A 22,535-nucleotide genomic window follows, 5' to 3' on the forward strand; every position below is an offset into this window, starting at 1 on the left:
GAAGACTCAGAAACACATGTTTATGGCTTTATCTTATAGAACTCAATATCCCCGTGCTGGGCAAACAGGTTTTGCAGCCGTTTGAGCTAAGATTTTAAAATTATTCACATAATGAAAACCTATACTTTGTTTCAGGCGAGTTTCCCATTCAAATGCATGTAACAGTGAGAAACGCATTGTCTTGGCGAAAGAAAGCATTTTTGTACAACTTCATATAAATCGCTGTAACTTTTGATAGAAGACTCAGAAACACATGTTTAGGGCTTTATCTTATAGAACTCAATATCCCCGTGCTGGGCAAACAGGTTTTGCAGCCGTTTGAGCTAAGATTTTAAAATTATTTACATAATGAAAACCTATACTTTGTCTCGGGCGAGTTTCCCATTCAAATGCATGTAACAGTGAGAAACACACTGTCTTGGCGAAAGAAAGCATTTTTGTACAACTTCATATAAATCGCTGTAACTTTTGATAGAAGACTCAGAAACACATGTTTATGGCTTTATCTTATAGAAGTCAATATCCCCGTGCTGGGCAAACAGGTTTTGCAGCCGTTTGAGCTAAGATTTTAAAATTATTCACATAATGAAAACCTATACTTTGTTTCAGGCGAGTTTCCCATTCAAATGCATGTAACAGTGAGAAACGCATTGTCTTGGCGAAAGAAAGCATTTTTGTACAACTTCATATAAATCGCTGTAACTTTTGATAGAAGACTCAGAAACACATGTTTATGGCTTTATCTTATAGAACTCAATATCCCCGTGCTGGGCAAACAGGTTTTGCAGCCGTTTGAGCTAAGATTTTAAAATTATTTACATAATGAAAACCTATACTTTGTCTCGGGCGAGTTTCCCATTCAAATGCATGTAACAGTGAGAAACGCATTGTCTTGGCGAAATAAAGCATTTTTGTACAACTTCATATAAATCGCTGTAACTTTTGATAGAAGACTCAGAAACACATGTTTATGGCTTTATCTTATAGAACTCAATATCCCCGTGCTGGGCAAACAGGTTTTGCAGCCGTTTGAGCTAAGATTTTAAAATTATTTACATAATGAAAACCTATACTTTGTCTCGGGCGAGTTTCCCATTCAAATGCATGTAACAGTGAGAAACACACTGTCTTGGCGAAAGAAAGCATTTTTGTACAACTTCATATAAATCGCTGTAACTTTTGATAGAAGACTCAGAAACACATGTTTATGGCTTTATCTTATAGAAGTCAATATCCCCGTGCTGGGCAAACAGGTTTTGCAGCCGTTTGAGCTAAGATTTTAAAATTATTCACATAATGAAAACCTATACTTTGTTTCAGGCGAGTTTCCCATTCAAATGCATGTAACAGTGAGAAACGCATTGTCTTGGCGAAAGAAAGCATTTTTGTACAACTTCATATAAATCGCTGTAACTTTTGATAGAAGACTCAGAAACACATGTTTAGGGCTTTATCTTATGGAACTCAATATCCCCGTTCTGGGCAAACAGGTTTTGCAGCCGTTTGAGCTAAGATTTTAAAATTATTCACATAATGAAAACCTATACTTTGTCTCGGGCGAGTTTCCCATTCAAATGCATGTAACAGTGAGAAACGCATTGTCTTGGCGAAAGAAAGCATTTTTGTACAACTTCATATAAATCGCTGTAACTTTTGATAGAAGACTCAGAAACACATGTTTATGGCTTTATCTTATAGAACTCAATATCCCCGTGCTGGGCAAACAGGTTTTGCAGCCGTTTGAGCTAAGATTTTAAAATTATTCACATAATGAAAACCTATACTTTGTTTCAGGCGAGTTTCCCATTCAAATGCATGTAACAGTGAGAAACGCATTGTCTTGGCGAAATAAAGCATTTTTGTACAACTTCATATAAATCGCTGTAACTTTTGATAGAAGACTCAGAAACACATGTTTATGGCTTTATCTTATAGAACTCAATATCCCCGTGCTGGGCAAACAGGTTTTGCAGCCGTTTGAGCTAAGATTTTAAAATTATTTACATAATGAAAACCTATACTTTGTCTCGGGCGAGTTTCCCATTCAAATGCATGTAACAGTGAGAAACACACTGTCTTGGCGAAAGAAAGCATTTTTGTACAACTTCATATAAATCGCTGTAACTTTTGATAGAAGACTCAGAAACACATGTTTATGGCTTTATCTTATAGAAGTCAATATCCCCGTGCTGGGCAAACAGGTTTTGCAGCCGTTTGAGCTAAGATTTTAAAATTATTCACATAATGAAAACCTATACTTTGTTTCAGGCGAGTTTCCCATTCAAATGCATGTAACAGTGAGAAACGCATTGTCTTGGCGAAAGAAAGCATTTTTGTACAACTTCATATAAATCGCTGTAACTTTTGATAGAAGACTCAGAAACACATGTTTATGGCTTTATCTTATAGAACTCAATATCCCCGTGCTGGGCAAACAGGTTTTGCAGCCGTTTGAGCTAAGATTTTAAAATTATTTACATAATGAAAACCTATACTTTGTCTCGGGCGAGTTTCCCATTCAAATGCATGTAACAGTGAGAAACGCATTGTCTTGGCGAAATAAAGCATTTTTGTACAACTTCATATAAATCGCTGTAACTTTTGATAGAAGACTCAGAAACACATGTTTATGGCTTTATCTTATAGAACTCAATATCCCCGTGCTGGGCAAACAGGTTTTGCAGCCGTTTGAGCTAAGATTTTAAAATTATTTACATAATGAAAACCTATACTTTGTCTCGGGCGAGTTTCCCATTCAAATGCATGTAACAGTGAGAAACACACTGTCTTGGCGAAAGAAAGCATTTTTGTACAACTTCATATAAATCGCTGTAACTTTTGATAGAAGACTCAGAAACACATGTTTATGGCTTTATCTTATAGAAGTCAATATCCCCGTGCTGGGCAAACAGGTTTTGCAGCCGTTTGAGCTAAGATTTTAAAATTATTTACATAATGAAAACCTATACTTTGTCTCGGGCGAGTTTCCCATTCAAATGCATGTAACAGTGAGAAACGCATTGTCTTGGCGAAATAAAGCATTTTTGTACAACTTCATATAAATCGCTGTAACTTTTGATAGAAGACTCAGAAACACATGTTTATGGCTTTATCTTATAGAACTCAATATCCCCGTGCTGGGCAAACAGGTTTTGCAGCCGTTTGAGCTAAGATTTTAAAATTATTCACATAATGAAAACCTATACTTTGTTTCAGGCGAGTTTCCCATTCAAATGCATGTAACAGTGAGAAACGCATTGTCTTGGCGAAAGAAAGCATTTTTGTACAACTTCATATAAATCGCTGTAACTTTTGATAGAAGACTCAGACAAACATGTTTATGGCTTTATCTTATAGAACTCAATATCCCCGTGCTGGGCAAACAGGTTTTGCAGCCGTTTGAGCTAAGATTTTAAAATTATTCACATAATGAAAACCTATACTTTGTTTCAGGCGAGTTTCCCATTCAAATGCATGTAACAGTGAGAAACGCATTGTCTTGGCGAAAGAAAGCATTTTTGTACAACTTCATATAAATCGCTGTAACTTTTGATAGAAGACTCAGAAACACATGTTTAGGGCTTTATCTTATGGAACTCAATATCCCCGTGCTGGGCAAACAGGTTTTGCAGCCGTTTGAGCTAAGATTTTACAATTATTCACATAATGAAAACCTATACTTTGTCTCGGGCGAGTTTCCCATTCAAATGCATGTAACAGTGAGAAACACACTGTCTTGGCGAAAGAAAGCATTTTTGTACAACTTCATATAAATCGCTGTAACTTTTGATAGAAGACTCAGACAAACATGTTTATGGCTTTATCTTATAGAAGTCAATATCCCCGTGCTGGGCAAACAGGTTTTGCAGCCGTTTGAGCTAAGATTTAAAAATTATTCACATAATGAAAACCTATACTTTGTTTCAGGCGAGTTTCCCATTCAAATGCATGTAACAGTGAGAAACGCATTGTCTTGGCGAAAGAAAGCATTTTTGTACAACTTCATATAAATCGCTGTAACTTTTGATAGAAGACTCAGAAACACATGTTTAGGGCTTTATCTTATAGAACTCAATATCCCCGTGCTGGGCAAACAGGTTTTGCAGCCGTTTGAGCTAAGATTTTAAAATTATTTACATAATGAAAACCTATACTTTGTCTCGGGCGAGTTTCCCATTCAAATGCATGTAACAGTGAGAAACGCATTGTCTTGGCGAAAGAAAGCATTTTTGTACAACTTCATATAAATCGCTGTAACTTTTGATAGAAGACTCAGAAACACATGTTTAGGGCTTTATCTTATGGAACTCAATATCCCCGTGCTGGGCAAACAGGTTTTGCAGCCGTTTGAGCTAAGATTTTAAAATTATTCACATAATGAAAACCTATACTTTGTCTCGGGCGAGTTTCCCATTCAAATGCATGTAACAGTGAGAAACGCATTGTCTTGGCGAAATAAAGCATTTTTGTACAACTTCATATAAATCGCTGTAACTTTTGATAGAAGACTCAGAAACACATGTTTATGGCTTTATCTTATAGAACTCAATATCCCCGTGCTGGGCAAACAGGTTTTGCAGCCGTTTGAGCTAAGATTTTAAAATTATTCACATAATGAAAACCTATACTTTGTTTCAGGCGAGTTTCCCATTCAAATGCATGTAACAGTGAGAAACGCATTGTCTTGGCGAAAGAAAGCATTTTTGTACAACTTCATATAAATCGCTGTAACTTTTGATAGAAGACTCAGAAACACATGTTTATGGCTTTATCTTATAGAACTCAATATCCCCGTGCTGGGCAAACAGGTTTTGCAGCCGTTTGAGCTAAGATTTTAAAATTATTCACATAATGAAAACCTATACTTTGTTTCAGGCGAGTTTCCCATTCAAATGCATGTAACAGTGAGAAACGCATTGTCTTGGCGAAAGAAAGCATTTTTGTACAACTTCATATAAATCGCTGTAACTTTTGATAGAAGACTCAGAAACACATGTTTAGGGCTTTATCTTATAGAACTCAATATCCCCGTGCTGGGCAAACAGGTTTTGCAGCCGTTTGAGCTAAGATTTTAAAATTATTCACATAATGAAAACCTATACTTTGTCTCGGGCGAGTTTCCCATTCAAATGCATGTAACAGTGAGAAACGCATTGTCTTGGCGAAATAAAGCATTTTTGTACAACTTCATATAAATCGCTGTAACTTTTGATAGAAGACTCAGAAACACATGTTTATGGCTTTATCTTATAGAACTCAATATCCCCGTGCTGGGCAAACAGGTTTTGCAGCCGTTTGAGCTAAGATTTTAAAATTATTTACATAATGAAAACCTATACTTTGTCTCGGGCGAGTTTCCCATTCAAATGCATGTAACAGTGAGAAACGCATTGTCTTGGCGAAATAAAGCATTTTTGTACAACTTCATATAAATAGCTGTAACTTTTGATAGAAGACTCAGAAACACATGTTTATGGCTTTATCTTATAGAACTCAATATCCCCGTGCTGGGCAAACAGGTTTTGCAGCCGTTTGAGCTAAGATTTTAAAATTATTTACATAATGAAAACCTATACTTTGTCTCGGGCGAGTTTCCCATTCAAATGCATGTAACAGTGAGAAACACACTGTCTTGGCGAAAGAAAGCATTTTTGTACAACTTCATATAAATCGCTGTAACTTTTGATAGAAGACTCAGAAACACATGTTTATGGCTTTATCTTATAGAAGTCAATATCCCCGTGCTGGGCAAACAGGTTTTGCAGCCGTTTGAGCTAAGATTTTAAAATTATTCACATAATGAAAACCTATACTTTGTTTCAGGCGAGTTTCCCATTCAAATGCATGTAACAGTGAGAAACGCATTGTCTTGGCGAAATAAAGCATTTTTGTACAACTTCATATAAATCGCTGTAACTTTTGATAGAAGACTCAGAAACACATGTTTATGGCTTTATCTTATAGAACTCAATATCCCCGTGCTGGGCAAACAGGTTTTGCAGCCGTTTGAGCTAAGATTTTAAAATTATTCACATAATGAAAACCTATACTTTGTTTCAGGCGAGTTTCCCATTCAAATGCATGTAACAGTGAGAAACGCATTGTCTTGGCGAAATAAAGCATTTTTGTACAACTTCATATAAATAGCTGTAACTTTTGATAGAAGACTCAGAAACACATGTTTATGGCTTTATCTTATAGAACTCAATATCCCCGTGCTGGGCAAACAGGTTTTGCAGCCGTTTGAGCTAAGATTTTAAAATTATTTACATAATGAAAACCTATACTTTGTCTCGGGCGAGTTTCCCATTCAAATGCATGTAACAGTGAGAAACACACTGTCTTGGCGAAAGAAAGCATTTTTGTACAACTTCATATAAATCGCTGTAACTTTTGATAGAAGACTCAGAAACACATGTTTATGGCTTTATCTTATAGAAGTCAATATCCCCGTGCTGGGCAAACAGGTTTTGCAGCCGTTTGAGCTAAGATTTTAAAATTATTCACATAATGAAAACCTATACTTTGTTTCAGGCGAGTTTCCCATTCAAATGCATGTAACAGTGAGAAACGCATTGTCTTGGCGAAAGAAAGCATTTTTGTACAACTTCATATAAATCGCTGTAACTTTTGATAGAAGACTCAGAAACACATGTTTAGGGCTTTATCTTATAGAACTCAATATCCCCGTGCTGGGCAAACAGGTTTTGCAGCCGTTTGAGCTAAGATTTTAAAATTATTCACATAATGAAAACCTATACTTTGTCTCGGGCGAGTTTCCCATTCAAATGCATGTAACAGTGAGAAACGCATTGTCTTGGCGAAATAAAGCATTTTTGTACAACTTCATATAAATCGCTGTAACTTTTGATAGAAGACTCAGAAACACATGTTTATGGCTTTATCTTATAGAACTCAATATCCCCGTGCTGGGCAAACAGGTTTTGCAGCCGTTTGAGCTAAGATTTTAAAATTATTTACATAATGAAAACCTATACTTTGTCTCGGGCGAGTTTCCCATTCAAATGCATGTAACAGTGAGAAACACACTGTCTTGGCGAAAGAAAGCATTTTTGTACAACTTCATATAAATCGCTGTAACTTTTGATAGAAGACTCAGAAACACATGTTTATGGCTTTATCTTATAGAAGTCAATATCCCCGTGCTGGGCAAACAGGTTTTGCAGCCGTTTGAGCTAAGATTTTAAAATTATTCACATAATGAAAACCTATACTTTGTTTCAGGCGAGTTTCCCATTCAAATGCATGTAACAGTGAGAAACGCATTGTCTTGGCGAAAGAAAGCATTTTTGTACAACTTCATATAAATCGCTGTAACTTTTGATAGAAGACTCAGAAACACATGTTTAGGGCTTTATCTTATGGAACTCAATATCCCCGTGCTGGGCAAACAGGTTTTGCAGCCGTTTGAGCTAAGATTTTAAAATTATTCACATAATGAAAACCTATACTTTGTCTCGGGCGAGTTTCCCATTCAAATGCATGTAACAGTGAGAAACGCATTGTCTTGGCGAAAGAAAGCATTTTTGTACAACTTCATATAAATCGCTGTAACTTTTGATAGAAGACTCAGAAACACATGTTTATGGCTTTATCTTATAGAAGTCAATATCCCCGTGCTGGGCAAACAGGTTTTGCAGCCGTTTGAGCTAAGATTTTAAAATTATTCACATAATGAAAACCTATACTTTGTTTCAGGCGAGTTTCCCATTCAAATGCATGTAACAGTGAGAAACGCATTGTCTTGGCGAAATAAAGCATTTTTGTACAACTTCATATAAATCGCTGTAACTTTTGATAGAAGACTCAGAAACACATGTTTATGGCTTTATCTTATAGAACTCAATATCCCCGTGCTGGGCAAACAGGTTTTGCAGCCGTTTGAGCTAAGATTTTAAAATTATTCACATAATGAAAACCTATACTTTGTCTCGGGCGAGTTTCCCATTCAAATGCATGTAACAGTGAGAAACACACTGTCTTGGCGAAAGAAAGCATTTTTGTACAACTTCATATAAATCGCTGTAACTTTTGATAGAAGACTCAGAAACACATGTTTATGGCTTTATCTTATAGAAGTCAATATCCCCGTGCTGGGCAAACAGGTTTTGCAGCCGTTTGAGCTAAGATTTTAAAATTATTCACATAATGAAAACCTATACTTTGTTTCAGGCGAGTTTCCCATTCAAATGCATGTAACAGTGAGAAACGCATTGTCTTGGCGAAATAAAGCATTTTTGTACAACTTCATATAAATCGCTGTAACTTTTGATAGAAGACTCAGACAAACATGTTTATGGCTTTATCTTATAGAACTCAATATCCCCGTGCTGGGCAAACAGGTTTTGCAGCCGTTTGAGCTAAGATTTTAAAATTATTCACATAATGAAAACCTATACTTTGTTTCAGGCGAGTTTCCCATTCAAATGCATGTAACAGTGAGAAACGCATTGTCTTGGCGAAAGAAAGCATTTTTGTACAACTTCATATAAATCGCTGTAACTTTTGATAGAAGACTCAGAAACACATGTTTATGGCTTTATCTTATAGAACTCAATATCCCCGTGCTGGGCAAACAGGTTTTGCAGCCGTTTGAGCTAAGATTTTAAAATTATTCACATAATGAAAACCTATACTTTGTTTCAGGCGAGTTTCCCATTCAAATGCATGTAACAGTGAGAAACGCATTGTCTTGGCAAAAGAAAGCATTTTTGTACAACTTCATATAAATCGCTGTAACTTTTGATAGAAGACTCAGAAACACATGTTTAGGGCTTTATCTTATGGAACTCAATATCCTCGTGCTGGGCAAACAGGTTTTGCAGCCGTTTGAGCTAAGATTTTAAAATTATTCACATAATGAAAACCTATACTTTGTCTCGGGCGAGTTTCCCATTCAAATGCATGTAACAGTGAGAAACGCATTGTCTTGGCGAAAGAAAGCATTTTTGTACAACTTCATATAAATCGCTGTAACTTTTGATAGAAGACTCAGACAAACATGTTTATGGCTTTATCTTATAGAACTCAATATCCCCGTGCTGGGCAAACAGGTTTTGCAGCCGTTTGAGCTAAGATTTTAAAATTATTCACATAATGAAAACCTATACTTTGTTTCAGGCGAGTTTCCCATTCAAATGCATGTAACAGTGAGAAACGCATTGTCTTGGCGAAAGAAAGCATTTTTGTACAACTTCATATAAATCGCTGTAACTTTTGATAGAAGACTCAGAAACACATGTTTAGGGCTTTATCTTATAGAACTCAATATCCCCGTGCTGGGCAAACAGGTTTTGCAGCCGTTTGAGCTAAGATTTTAAAATTATTCACATAATGAAAACCTATACTTTGTCTCGGGCGAGTTTCCCATTCAAATGCATGTAACAGTGAGAAACACACTGTCTTGGCGAAAGAAAGCATTTTTGTACAACTTCATATAAATCGCTGTAACTTTTGATAGAAGACTCAGAAACACATGTTTATGGCTTTATCTTATAGAACTCAATATCCCCGTGCTGGGCAAACAGGTTTTGCAGCCGTTTGAGCTAAGATTTTAAAATTATTCACATAATGAAAACCTATACTTTGTCTCGGGCGATTTTCCCATTCAAATGCATGTAACAGTGAGAAACGCATTGTCTTGGCGAAAGAAAGCATTTTTGTACAACTTCATATAAATCGCTGTAACTTTTGATAGAAGACTCAGAAACACATGTTTATGGCTTTATCTTATAGAACTCAATATCCCCGTGCTGGGCAAACAGGTTTTGCAGCCGTTTGAGCTAAGATTTAAAAATTATTCACATAATGAAAACCTATACTTTGTCTCGGGCGAGTTTCCCATTCAAATGCATGTAACAGTGAGAAACACACTGTCTTGGCGAAAGAAAGCATTTTTGTACAACTTCATATAAATCGCTGTAACTTTTGATAGAAGACTCAGAAACACATGTTTATGGCTTTATCTTATAGAACTCAATATCCCCGTGCTGGGCAAACAGGTTTTGCAGCCGTTTGAGCTAAGATTTAAAAATTATTCACATAATGAAAACCTATACTTTGTTTCAGGCGAGTTTCCCATTCAAATGCATGTAACAGTGAGAAACGCATTGTCTTGGCGAAAGAAAGCATTTTTGTACAACTTCATATAAATCGCTGTAACTTTTGATAGAAGACTCAGAAACACATGTTTATGGCTTTATCTTATAGAACTCAATATCCCCGTGCTGGGCAAACAGGTTTTGCAGCCGTTTGAGCTAAGATTTTAAAATTATTCACATAATGAAAACCTATACTTTGTCTCGGGCGAGTTTCCCATTCAAATGCATGTAACAGTGAGAAACACACTGTCTTGGCGAAAGAAAGCATTTTTGTACAACTTCATATAAATCGCTGTAACTTTTGATAGAAGACTCAGACAAACATGTTTATGGCTTTATCTTATAGAACTCAATATCCCCGTGCTGGGCAAACAGGTTTTGCAGCCGTTTGAGCTAAGATTTTAAAATTATTCACATAATGAAAACCTATACTTTGTTTCAGGCGAGTTTCCCATTCAAATGCATGTAACAGTGAGAAACGCATTGTCTTGGCGAAATAAAGCGTTTTTGTACAACTTCATATAAATCGCTGTAACTTTTGATAGAAGACTCAGAAACACATGTTTATGGCTTTATCTTATAGAACTCAATATCCCCGTGCTGGGCAAACAGGTTTTGCAGCCGTTTGAGCTAAGATTTTAAAATTATTCACATAATGAAAACCTATACTTTGTTTCAGGCGAGTTTCCCATTCAAATGCATGTAACAGTGAGAAACGCATTGTCTTGGCGAAAGAAAGCATTTTTGTACAACTTCATATAAATCGCTGTAACTTTTGATAGAAGACTCAGAAACACATGTTTAGGGCTTTATCTTATGGAACTCAATATCCCCGTGCTGGGCAAACAGGTTTTGCAGCCGTTTGAGCTAAGATTTTAAAATTATTCACATAATGAAAACCTATACTTTGTCTCGGGCGAGTTTCCCATTCAAATGCATGTAACAGTGAGAAACGCATTGTCTTGGCGAAAGAAAGCATTTTTGTACAACTTCATATAAATCGCTGTAACTTTTGATAGAAGACTCAGACAAACATGTTTATGGCTTTATCTTATAGAAGTCAATATCCCCGTGCTGGGCAAACAGGTTTTGCAGCCGTTTGAGCTAAGATTTAAAAATTATTCACATAATGAAAACCTATACTTTGTTTCAGGCGAGTTTCCCATTCAAATGCATGTAACAGTGAGAAACGCATTGTCTTGGCGAAAGAAAGCATTTTTGTACAACTTCATATAAATCGCTGTAACTTTTGATAGAAGACTCAGAAACACATGTTTAGGGCTTTATCTTATGGAACTCAATATCCCCGTGCTGGGCAAACAGGTTTTGCAGCCGTTTGAGCTAAGATTTTACAATTATTCACATAATGAAAACCTATACTTTGTCTCGGGCGAGTTTCCCATTCAAATGCATGTAACAGTGAGAAACACACTGTCTTGGCGAAAGAAAGCATTTTTGTACAACTTCATATAAATCGCTGTAACTTTTGATAGAAGACTCAGACAAACATGTTTATGGCTTTATCTTATAGAACTCAATATCCCCGTGCTGGGCAAACAGGTTTTGCAGCCGTTTGAGCTAAGATTTTAAAATTATTCACATAATGAAAACCTATACTTTGTTTCAGGCGAGTTTCCCATTCAAATGCATGTAACAGTGAGAAACGCATTGTCTTGGCGAAAGAAAGCATTTTTGTACAACTTCATATAAATCGCTGTAACTTTTGATAGAAGACTCAGAAACACATGTTTAGGGCTTTATCTTATAGAACTCAATATCCCCGTGCTGGGCAAACAGGTTTTGCAGCCGTTTGAGCTAAGATTTTAAAATTATTCACATAATGAAAACCTATACTTTGTCTCGGGCGAGTTTCCCATTCAAATGCATGTAACAGTGAGAAACGCATTGTCTTGGCGAAATAAAGCATTTTTGTACAACTTCATATAAATCGCTGTAACTTTTGATAGAAGACTCAGAAACACATGTTTATGGCTTTATCTTATAGAACTCAATATCCCCGTGCTGGGCAAACAGGTTTTGCAGCCGTTTGAGCTAAGATTTTAAAATTATTTACATAATGAAAACCTATACTTTGTCTCGGGCGAGTTTCCCATTCAAATGCATGTAACAGTGAGAAACACACTGTCTTGGCGAAAGAAAGCATTTTTGTACAACTTCATATAAATCGCTGTAACTTTTGATAGAAGACTCAGAAACACATGTTTATGGCTTTATCTTATAGAAGTCAATATCCCCGTGCTGGGCAAACAGGTTTTGCAGCCGTTTGAGCTAAGATTTTAAAATTATTCACATAATGAAAACCTATACTTTGTTTCAGGCGAGTTTCCCATTCAAATGCATGTAACAGTGAGAAACGCATTGTCTTGGCGAAAGAAAGCATTTTTGTACAACTTCATATAAATCGCTGTAACTTTTGATAGAAGACTCAGAAACACATGTTTAGGGCTTTATCTTATGGAACTCAATATCCCCGTGCTGGGCAAACAGGTTTTGCAGCCGTTTGAGCTAAGATTTTAAAATTATTCACATAATGAAAACCTATACTTTGTCTCGGGCGAGTTTCCCATTCAAATGCATGTAACAGTGAGAAACGCATTGTCTTGGCGAAAGAAAGCATTTTTGTACAACTTCATATAAATCGCTGTAACTTTTGATAGAAGACTCAGAAACACATGTTTATGGCTTTATCTTATAGAAGTCAATATCCCCGTGCTGGGCAAACAGGTTTTGCAGCCGTTTGAGCTAAGATTTTAAAATTATTCACATAATGAAAACCTATACTTTGTTTCAGGCGAGTTTCCCATTCAAATGCATGTAACAGTGAGAAACGCATTGTCTTGGCGAAATAAAGCATTTTTGTACAACTTCATATAAATCGCTGTAACTTTTGATAGAAGACTCAGAAACACATGTTTATGGCTTTATCTTATAGAACTCAATATCCCCGTGCTGGGCAAACAGGTTTTGCAGCCGTTTGAGCTAAGATTTTAAAATTATTCACATAATGAAAACCTATACTTTGTCTCGGGCGAGTTTCCCATTCAAATGCATGTAACAGTGAGAAACACACTGTCTTGGCGAAAGAAAGCATTTTTGTACAACTTCATATAAATCGCTGTAACTTTTGATAGAAGACTCAGAAACACATGTTTATGGCTTTATCTTATAGAAGTCAATATCCCCGTGCTGGGCAAACAGGTTTTGCAGCCGTTTGAGCTAAGATTTTAAAATTATTCACATAATGAAAACCTATACTTTGTTTCAGGCGAGTTTCCCATTCAAATGCATGTAACAGTGAGAAACGCATTGTCTTGGCGAAATAAAGCATTTTTGTACAACTTCATATAAATCGCTGTAACTTTTGATAGAAGACTCAGACAAACATGTTTATGGCTTTATCTTATAGAACTCAATATCCCCGTGCTGGGCAAACAGGTTTTGCAGCCGTTTGAGCTAAGATTTTAAAATTATTCACATAATGAAAACCTATACTTTGTTTCAGGCGAGTTTCCCATTCAAATGCATGTAACAGTGAGAAACGCATTGTCTTGGCGAAAGAAAGCATTTTTGTACAACTTCATATAAATCGCTGTAACTTTTGATAGAAGACTCAGAAACACATGTTTATGGCTTTATCTTATAGAACTCAATATCCCCGTGCTGGGCAAACAGGTTTTGCAGCCGTTTGAGCTAAGATTTTAAAATTATTCACATAATGAAAACCTATACTTTGTTTCAGGCGAGTTTCCCATTCAAATGCATGTAACAGTGAGAAACGCATTGTCTTGGCAAAAGAAAGCATTTTTGTACAACTTCATATAAATCGCTGTAACTTTTGATAGAAGACTCAGAAACACATGTTTAGGGCTTTATCTTATGGAACTCAATATCCTCGTGCTGGGCAAACAGGTTTTGCAGCCGTTTGAGCTAAGATTTTAAAATTATTCACATAATGAAAACCTATACTTTGTCTCGGGCGAGTTTCCCATTCAAATGCATGTAACAGTGAGAAACGCATTGTCTTGGCGAAAGAAAGCATTTTTGTACAACTTCATATAAATCGCTGTAACTTTTGATAGAAGACTCAGACAAACATGTTTATGGCTTTATCTTATAGAACTCAATATCCCCGTGCTGGGCAAACAGGTTTTGCAGCCGTTTGAGCTAAGATTTTAAAATTATTCACATAATGAAAACCTATACTTTGTTTCAGGCGAGTTTCCCATTCAAATGCATGTAACAGTGAGAAACGCATTGTCTTGGCGAAAGAAAGCATTTTTGTACAACTTCATATAAATCGCTGTAACTTTTGATAGAAGACTCAGAAACACATGTTTAGGGCTTTATCTTATAGAACTCAATATCCCCGTGCTGGGCAAACAGGTTTTGCAGCCGTTTGAGCTAAGATTTTAAAATTATTCACATAATGAAAACCTATACTTTGTTTCAGGCGAGTTTCCCATTCAAATGCATGTAACAGTGAGAAACGCATTGTCTTGGCGAAAGAAAGCATTTTTGTACAACTTCATATAAATCGCTGTAACTTTTGATAGAAGACTCAGAAACACATGTTTAGGGCTTTATCTTATAGAACTCAATATCCCCGTGCTGGGCAAACAGGTTTTGCAGCCGTTTGAGCTAAGATTTTAAAATTATTCACATAATGAAAACCTATACTTTGTCTCGGGCGATTTTCCCATTCAAATGCATGTAACAGTGAGAAACGCATTGTCTTGGCGAAAGAAAGCATTTTTGTACAACTTCATATAAATCGCTGTAACTTTTGATAGAAGACTCAGAAACACATGTTTATGGCTTTATCTTATAGAACTCAATATCCCCGTGCTGGGCAAACAGGTTTTGCAGCCGTTTGAGCTAAGATTTAAAAATTATTCACATAATGAAAACCTATACTTTGTCTCGGGCGAGTTTCCCATTCAAATGCATGTAACAGTGAGAAACACACTGTCTTGGCGAAAGAAAGCATTTTTGTACAACTTCATATAAATCGCTGTAACTTTTGATAGAAGACTCAGAAACACATGTTTATGGCTTTATCTTATAGAACTCAATATCCCCGTGCTGGGCAAACAGGTTTTGCAGCCGTTTGAGCTAAGATTTAAAAATTATTCACATAATGAAAACCTATACTTTGTTTCAGGCGAGTTTCCCATTCAAATGCATGTAACAGTGAGAAACGCATTGTCTTGGCGAAAGAAAGCATTTTTGTACAACTTCATATAAATCGCTGTAACTTTTGATAGAAGACTCAGAAACACATGTTTATGGCTTTATCTTATAGAACTCAATATCCCCGTGCTGGGCAAACAGGTTTTGCAGCCGTTTGAGCTAAGATTTTAAAATTATTCACATAATGAAAACCTATACTTTGTCTCGGGCGAGTTTCCCATTCAAATGCATGTAACAGTGAGAAACACACTGTCTTGGCGAAAGAAAGCATTTTTGTACAACTTCATATAAATCGCTGTAACTTTTGATAGAAGACTCAGACAAACATGTTTATGGCTTTATCTTATAGAACTCAATATCCCCGTGCTGGGCAAACAGGTTTTGCAGCCGTTTGAGCTAAGATTTTAAAATTATTCACATAATGAAAACCTATACTTTGTTTCAGGCGAGTTTCCCATTCAAATGCATGTAACAGTGAGAAACGCATTGTCTTGGCGAAATAAAGCGTTTTTGTACAACTTCATATAAATCGCTGTAACTTTTGATAGAAGACTCAGAAACACATGTTTATGGCTTTATCTTATAGAACTCAATATCCCCGTGCTGGGCAAACAGGTTTTGCAGCCGTTTGAGCTAAGATTTTAAAATTATTCACATAATGAAAACCTATACTTTGTTTCAGGCGAGTTTCCCATTCAAATGCATGTAACAGTGAGAAACGCATTGTCTTGGCGAAAGAAAGCATTTTTGTACAACTTCATATAAATCGCTGTAACTTTTGATAGAAGACTCAGAAACACATGTTTAGGGCTTTATCTTATGGAACTCAATATCCCCGTGCTGGGCAAACAGGTTTTGCAGCCGTTTGAGCTAAGATTTTAAAATTATTCACATAATGAAAACCTATACTTTGTCTCGGGCGAGTTTCCCATTCAAATGCATGTAACAGTGAGAAACGCATTGTCTTGGCGAAAGAAAGCATTTTTGTACAACTTCATATAAATCGCTGTAACTTTTGATAGAAGACTCAGACAAACATGTTTATGGCTTTATCTTATAGAAGTCAATATCCCCGTGCTGGGCAAACAGGTTTTGCAGCCGTTTGAGCTAAGATTTAAAAATTATTCACATAATGAAAACCTATACTTTGTTTCAGGCGAGTTTCCCATTCAAATGCATGTAACAGTGAGAAACGCATTGTCTTGGCGAAAGAAAGCATTTTTGTACAACTTCATATAAATCGCTGTAACTTTTGATAGAAGACTCAGAAACACATGTTTAGGGCTTTATCTTATGGAACTCAATATCCCCGTGCTGGGCAAACAGGTTTTGCAGCCGTTTGAGCTAAGATTTTACAATTATTCACATAATGAAAACCTATACTTTGTCTCGGGCGAGTTTCCCATTCAAATGCATGTAACAGTGAGAAACACACTGTCTTGGCGAAAGAAAGCATTTTTGTACAACTTCATATAAATCGCTGTAACTTTTGATAGAAGACTCAGACAAACATGTTTATGGCTTTATCTTATAGAACTCAATATCCCCGTGCTGGGCAAACAGGTTTTGCAGCCGTTTGAGCTAAGATTTTAAAATTATTCACATAATGAAAACCTATACTTTGTTTCAGGCGAGTTTCCCATTCAAATGCATGTAACAGTGAGAAACGCATTGTCTTGGCGAAAGAAAGCATTTTTGTACAACTTCATATAAATCGCTGTAACTTTTGATAGAAGACTCAGAAACACATGTTTAGGGCTTTATCTTATAGAACTCAATATCCCCGTGCTGGGCAAACAGGTTTTGCAGCCGTTTGAGCTAAGATTTTAAAATTATTCACATAATGAAAACCTATACTTTGTCTCGGGCGAGTTTCCCATTCAAATGCATGTAACAGTGAGAAACGCATTGTCTTGGCGAAATAAAGCATTTTTGTACAACTTCATATAAATCGCTGTAACTTTTGATAGAAGACTCAGAAACACATGTTTATGGCTTTATCTTATAGAACTCAATATCCCCGTGCTGGGCAAACAGGTTTTGCAGCCGTTTGAGCTAAGATTTTAAAATTATTTACATAATGAAAACCTATACTTTGTCTCGGGCGAGTTTCCCATTCAAATGCATGTAACAGTGAGAAACACACTGTCTTGGCGAAAGAAAGCATTTTTGTACAACTTCATATAAATCGCTGTAACTTTTGATAGAAGACTCAGAAACACATGTTTATGGCTTTATCTTATAGAAGTCAATATCCCCGTGCTGGGCAAACAGGTTTTGCAGCCGTTTGAGCTAAGATTTTAAAATTATTCACATAATGAAAACCTATACTTTGTTTCAGGCGAGTTTCCCATTCAAATGCATGTAACAGTGAGAAACGCATTGTCTTGGCGAAAGAAAGCATTTTTGTACAACTTCATATAAATCGCTGTAACTTTTGATAGAAGACTCAGAAACACATGTTTAGGGCTTTATCTTATGGAACTCAATATCCCCGTGCTGGGCAAACAGGTTTTGCAGCCGTTTGAGCTAAGATTTTAAAATTATTCACATAATGAAAACCTATACTTTGTCTCGGGCGAGTTTCCCATTCAAATGCATGTAACAGTGAGAAACGCATTGTCTTGGCGAAAGAAAGCATTTTTGTACAACTTCATATAAATCGCTGTAACTTTTGATAGAAGACTCAGAAACACATGTTTATGGCTTTATCTTATAGAAGTCAATATCCCCGTGCTGGGCAAACAGGTTTTGCAGCCGTTTGAGCTAAGATTTTAAAATTATTCACATAATGAAAACCTATACTTTGTTTCAGGCGAGTTTCCCATTCAAATGCATGTAACAGTGAGAAACGCATTGTCTTGGCGAAATAAAGCATTTTTGTACAACTTCATATAAATCGCTGTAACTTTTGATAGAAGACTCAGAAACACATGTTTATGGCTTTATCTTATAGAACTCAATATCCCCGTGCTGGGCAAACAGGTTTTGCAGCCGTTTGAGCTAAGATTTTAAAATTATTCACATAATGAAAACCTATACTTTGTCTCGGGCGAGTTTCCCATTCAAATGCATGTAACAGTGAGAAACACACTGTCTTGGCGAAAGAAAGCATTTTTGTACAACTTCATATAAATCGCTGTAACTTTTGATAGAAGACTCAGAAACACATGTTTATGGCTTTATCTTATAGAAGTCAATATCCCCGTGCTGGGCAAACAGGTTTTGCAGCCGTTTGAGCTAAGATTTTAAAATTATTCACATAATGAAAACCTATACTTTGTTTCAGGCGAGTTTCCCATTCAAATGCATGTAACAGTGAGAAACGCATTGTCTTGGCGAAATAAAGCATTTTTGTACAACTTCATATAAATCGCTGTAACTTTTGATAGAAGACTCAGACAAACATGTTTATGGCTTTATCTTATAGAACTCAATATCCCCGTGCTGGGCAAACAGGTTTTGCAGCCGTTTGAGCTAAGATTTTAAAATTATTCACATAATGAAAACCTATACTTTGTTTCAGGCGAGTTTCCCATTCAAATGCATGTAACAGTGAGAAACGCATTGTCTTGGCGAAAGAAAGCATTTTTGTACAACTTCATATAAATCGCTGTAACTTTTGATAGAAGACTCAGAAACACATGTTTATGGCTTTATCTTATAGAACTCAATATCCCCGTGCTGGGCAAACAGGTTTTGCAGCCGTTTGAGCTAAGATTTTAAAATTATTCACATAATGAAAACCTATACTTTGTTTCAGGCGAGTTTCCCATTCAAATGCATGTAACAGTGAGAAACGCATTGTCTTGGCAAAAGAAAGCATTTTTGTACAACTTCATATAAATCGCTGTAACTTTTGATAGAAGACTCAGAAACACATGTTTAGGGCTTTATCTTATGGAACTCAATATCCTCGTGCTGGGCAAACAGGTTTTGCAGCCGTTTGAGCTAAGATTTTAAAATTATTCACATAATGAAAACCTATACTTTGTCTCGGGCGAGTTTCCCATTCAAATGCATGTAACAGTGAGAAACGCATTGTCTTGGCGAAAGAAAGCATTTTTGTACAACTTCATATAAATCGCTGTAACTTTTGATAGAAGACTCAGACAAACATGTTTATGGCTTTATCTTATAGAACTCAATATCCCCGTGCTGGGCAAACAGGTTTTGCAGCCGTTTGAGCTAAGATTTTAAAATTATTCACATAATGAAAACCTATACTTTGTTTCAGGCGAGTTTCCCATTCAAATGCATGTAACAGTGAGAAACGCATTGTCTTGGCGAAAGAAAGCATTTTTGTACAACTTCATATAAATCGCTGTAACTTTTGATAGAAGACTCAGAAACACATGTTTAGGGCTTTATCTTATAGAACTCAATATCCCCGTGCTGGGCAAACAGGTTTTGCAGCCGTTTGAGCTAAGATTTTAAAATTATTCACATAATGAAAACCTATACTTTGTCTCGGGCGAGTTTCCCATTCAAATGCATGTAACAGTGAGAAACACACTGTCTTGGCGAAAGAAAGCATTTTTGTACAACTTCATATAAATCGCTGTAACTTTTGATAGAAGACTCAGAAACACATGTTTATGGCTTTATCTTATAGAACTCAATATCCCCGTGCTGGGCAAACAGGTTTTGCAGCCGTTTGAGCTAAGATTTTAAAATTATTCACATAATGAAAACCTATACTTTGTCTCGGGCGATTTTCCCATTCAAATGCATGTAACAGTGAGAAACGCATTGTCTTGGCGAAAGAAAGCATTTTTGTACAACTTCATATAAATCGCTGTAACTTTTGATAGAAGACTCAGAAACACATGTTTATGGCTTTATCTTATAGAACTCAATATCCCCGTGCTGGGCAAACAGGTTTTGCAGCCGTTTGAGCTAAGATTTAAAAATTATTCACATAATGAAAACCTATACTTTGTCTCGGGCGAGTTTCCCATTCAAATGCATGTAACAGTGAGAAACACACTGTCTTGGCGAAAGAAAGCATTTTTGTACAACTTCATATAAATCGCTGTAACTTTTGATAGAAGACTCAGAAACACATGTTTATGGCTTTATCTTATAGAACTCAATATCCCCGTGCTGGGCAAACAGGTTTTGCAGCCGTTTGAGCTAAGATTTAAAAATTATTCACATAATGAAAACCTATACTTTGTTTCAGGCGAGTTTCCCATTCAAATGCATGTAACAGTGAGAAACGCATTGTCTTGGCGAAAGAAAGCATTTTTGTACAACTTCATATAAATCGCTGTAACTTTTGATAGAAGACTCAGAAACACATGTTTATGGCTTTATCTTATAGAACTCAATATCCCCGTGCTGGGCAAACAGGTTTTGCAGCCGTTTGAGCTAAGATTTTAAAATTATTCACATAATGAAAACCTATACTTTGTCTCGGGCGAGTTTCCCATTCAAATGCATGTAACAGTGAGAAACACACTGTCTTGGCGAAAGAAAGCATTTTTGTACAACTTCATATAAATCGCTGTAACTTTTGATAGAAGACTCAGACAAACATGTTTATGGCTTTATCTTATAGAACTCAATATCCCCGTGCTGGGCAAACAGGTTTTGCAGCCGTTTGAGCTAAGATTTTAAAATTATTCACATAATGAAAACCTATACTTTGTTTCAGGCGAGTTTCCCATTCAAATGCATGTAACAGTGAGAAACGCATTGTCTTGGCGAAATAAAGCGTTTTTGTACAACTTCATATAAATCGCTGTAACTTTTGATAGAAGACTCAGAAACACATGTTTATGGCTTTATCTTATAGAACTCAATATCCCCGTGCTGGGCAAACAGGTTTTGCAGCCGTTTGAGCTAAGATTTTAAAATTATTCACATAATGAAAACCTATACTTTGTTTCAGGCGAGTTTCCCATTCAAATGCATGTAACAGTGAGAAACGCATTGTCTTGGCGAAAGAAAGCATTTTTGTACAACTTCATATAAATCGCTGTAACTTTTGATAGAAGACTCAGAAACACATGTTTAGGGCTTTATCTTATGGAACTCAATATCCCCGTGCTGGGCAAACAGGTTTTGCAGCCGTTTGAGCTAAGATTTTAAAATTATTCACATAATGAAAACCTATACTTTGTCTCGGGCGAGTTTCCCATTCAAATGCATGTAACAGTGAGAAACGCATTGTCTTGGCGAAAGAAAGCATTTTTGTACAACTTCATATAAATCGCTGTAACTTTTGATAGAAGACTCAGACAAACATGTTTATGGCTTTATCTTATAGAAGTCAATATCCCCGTGCTGGGCAAACAGGTTTTGCAGCCGTTTGAGCTAAGATTTAAAAATTATTCACATAATGAAAACCTATACTTTGTTTCAGGCGAGTTTCCCATTCAAATGCATGTAACAGTGAGAAACGCATTGTCTTGGCGAAAGAAAGCATTTTTGTACAACTTCATATAAATCGCTGTAACTTTTGATAGAAGACTCAGAAACACATGTTTAGGGCTTTATCTTATGGAACTCAATATCCCCGTGCTGGGCAAACAGGTTTTGCAGCCGTTTGAGCTAAGATTTTACAATTATTCACATAATGAAAACCTATACTTTGTCTCGGGCGAGTTTCCCATTCAAATGCATGTAACAGTGAGAAACACACTGTCTTGGCGAAAGAAAGCATTTTTGTACAACTTCATATAAATCGCTGTAACTTTTGATAGAAGACTCAGACAAACATGTTTATGGCTTTATCTTATAGAACTCAATATCCCCGTGCTGGGCAAACAGGTTTTGCAGCCGTTTGAGCTAAGATTTTAAAATTATTCACATAATGAAAACCTATACTTTGTTTCAGGCGAGTTTCCCATTCAAATGCATGTAACAGTGAGAAACGCATTGTCTTGGCGAAATAAAGCATTTTTGTACAACTTCATATAAATCGCTGTAACTTTTGATAGAAGACTCAGAAACACATGTTTATGGCTTTATCTTATAGAACTCAATATCCCCGTGCTGGGCAAACAGGTTTTGCAGCCGTTTGAGCTAAGATTTTAAAATTATTTACATAATGAAAACCTATACTTTGTCTCGGGCGAGTTTCCCATTCAAATGCATGTAACAGTGAGAAACACACTGTCTTGGCGAAAGAAAGCATTTTTGTACAACTTCATATAAATCGCTGTAACTTTTGATAGAAGACTCAGAAACACATGT

Source organism: Aulonocara stuartgranti (genome assembly GCF_965226115.1).
Source record: "Aulonocara stuartgranti genome assembly, chromosome: 11".
Classification (NCBI taxonomy): domain Eukaryota; kingdom Metazoa; phylum Chordata; class Actinopteri; order Cichliformes; family Cichlidae; genus Aulonocara; species Aulonocara stuartgranti.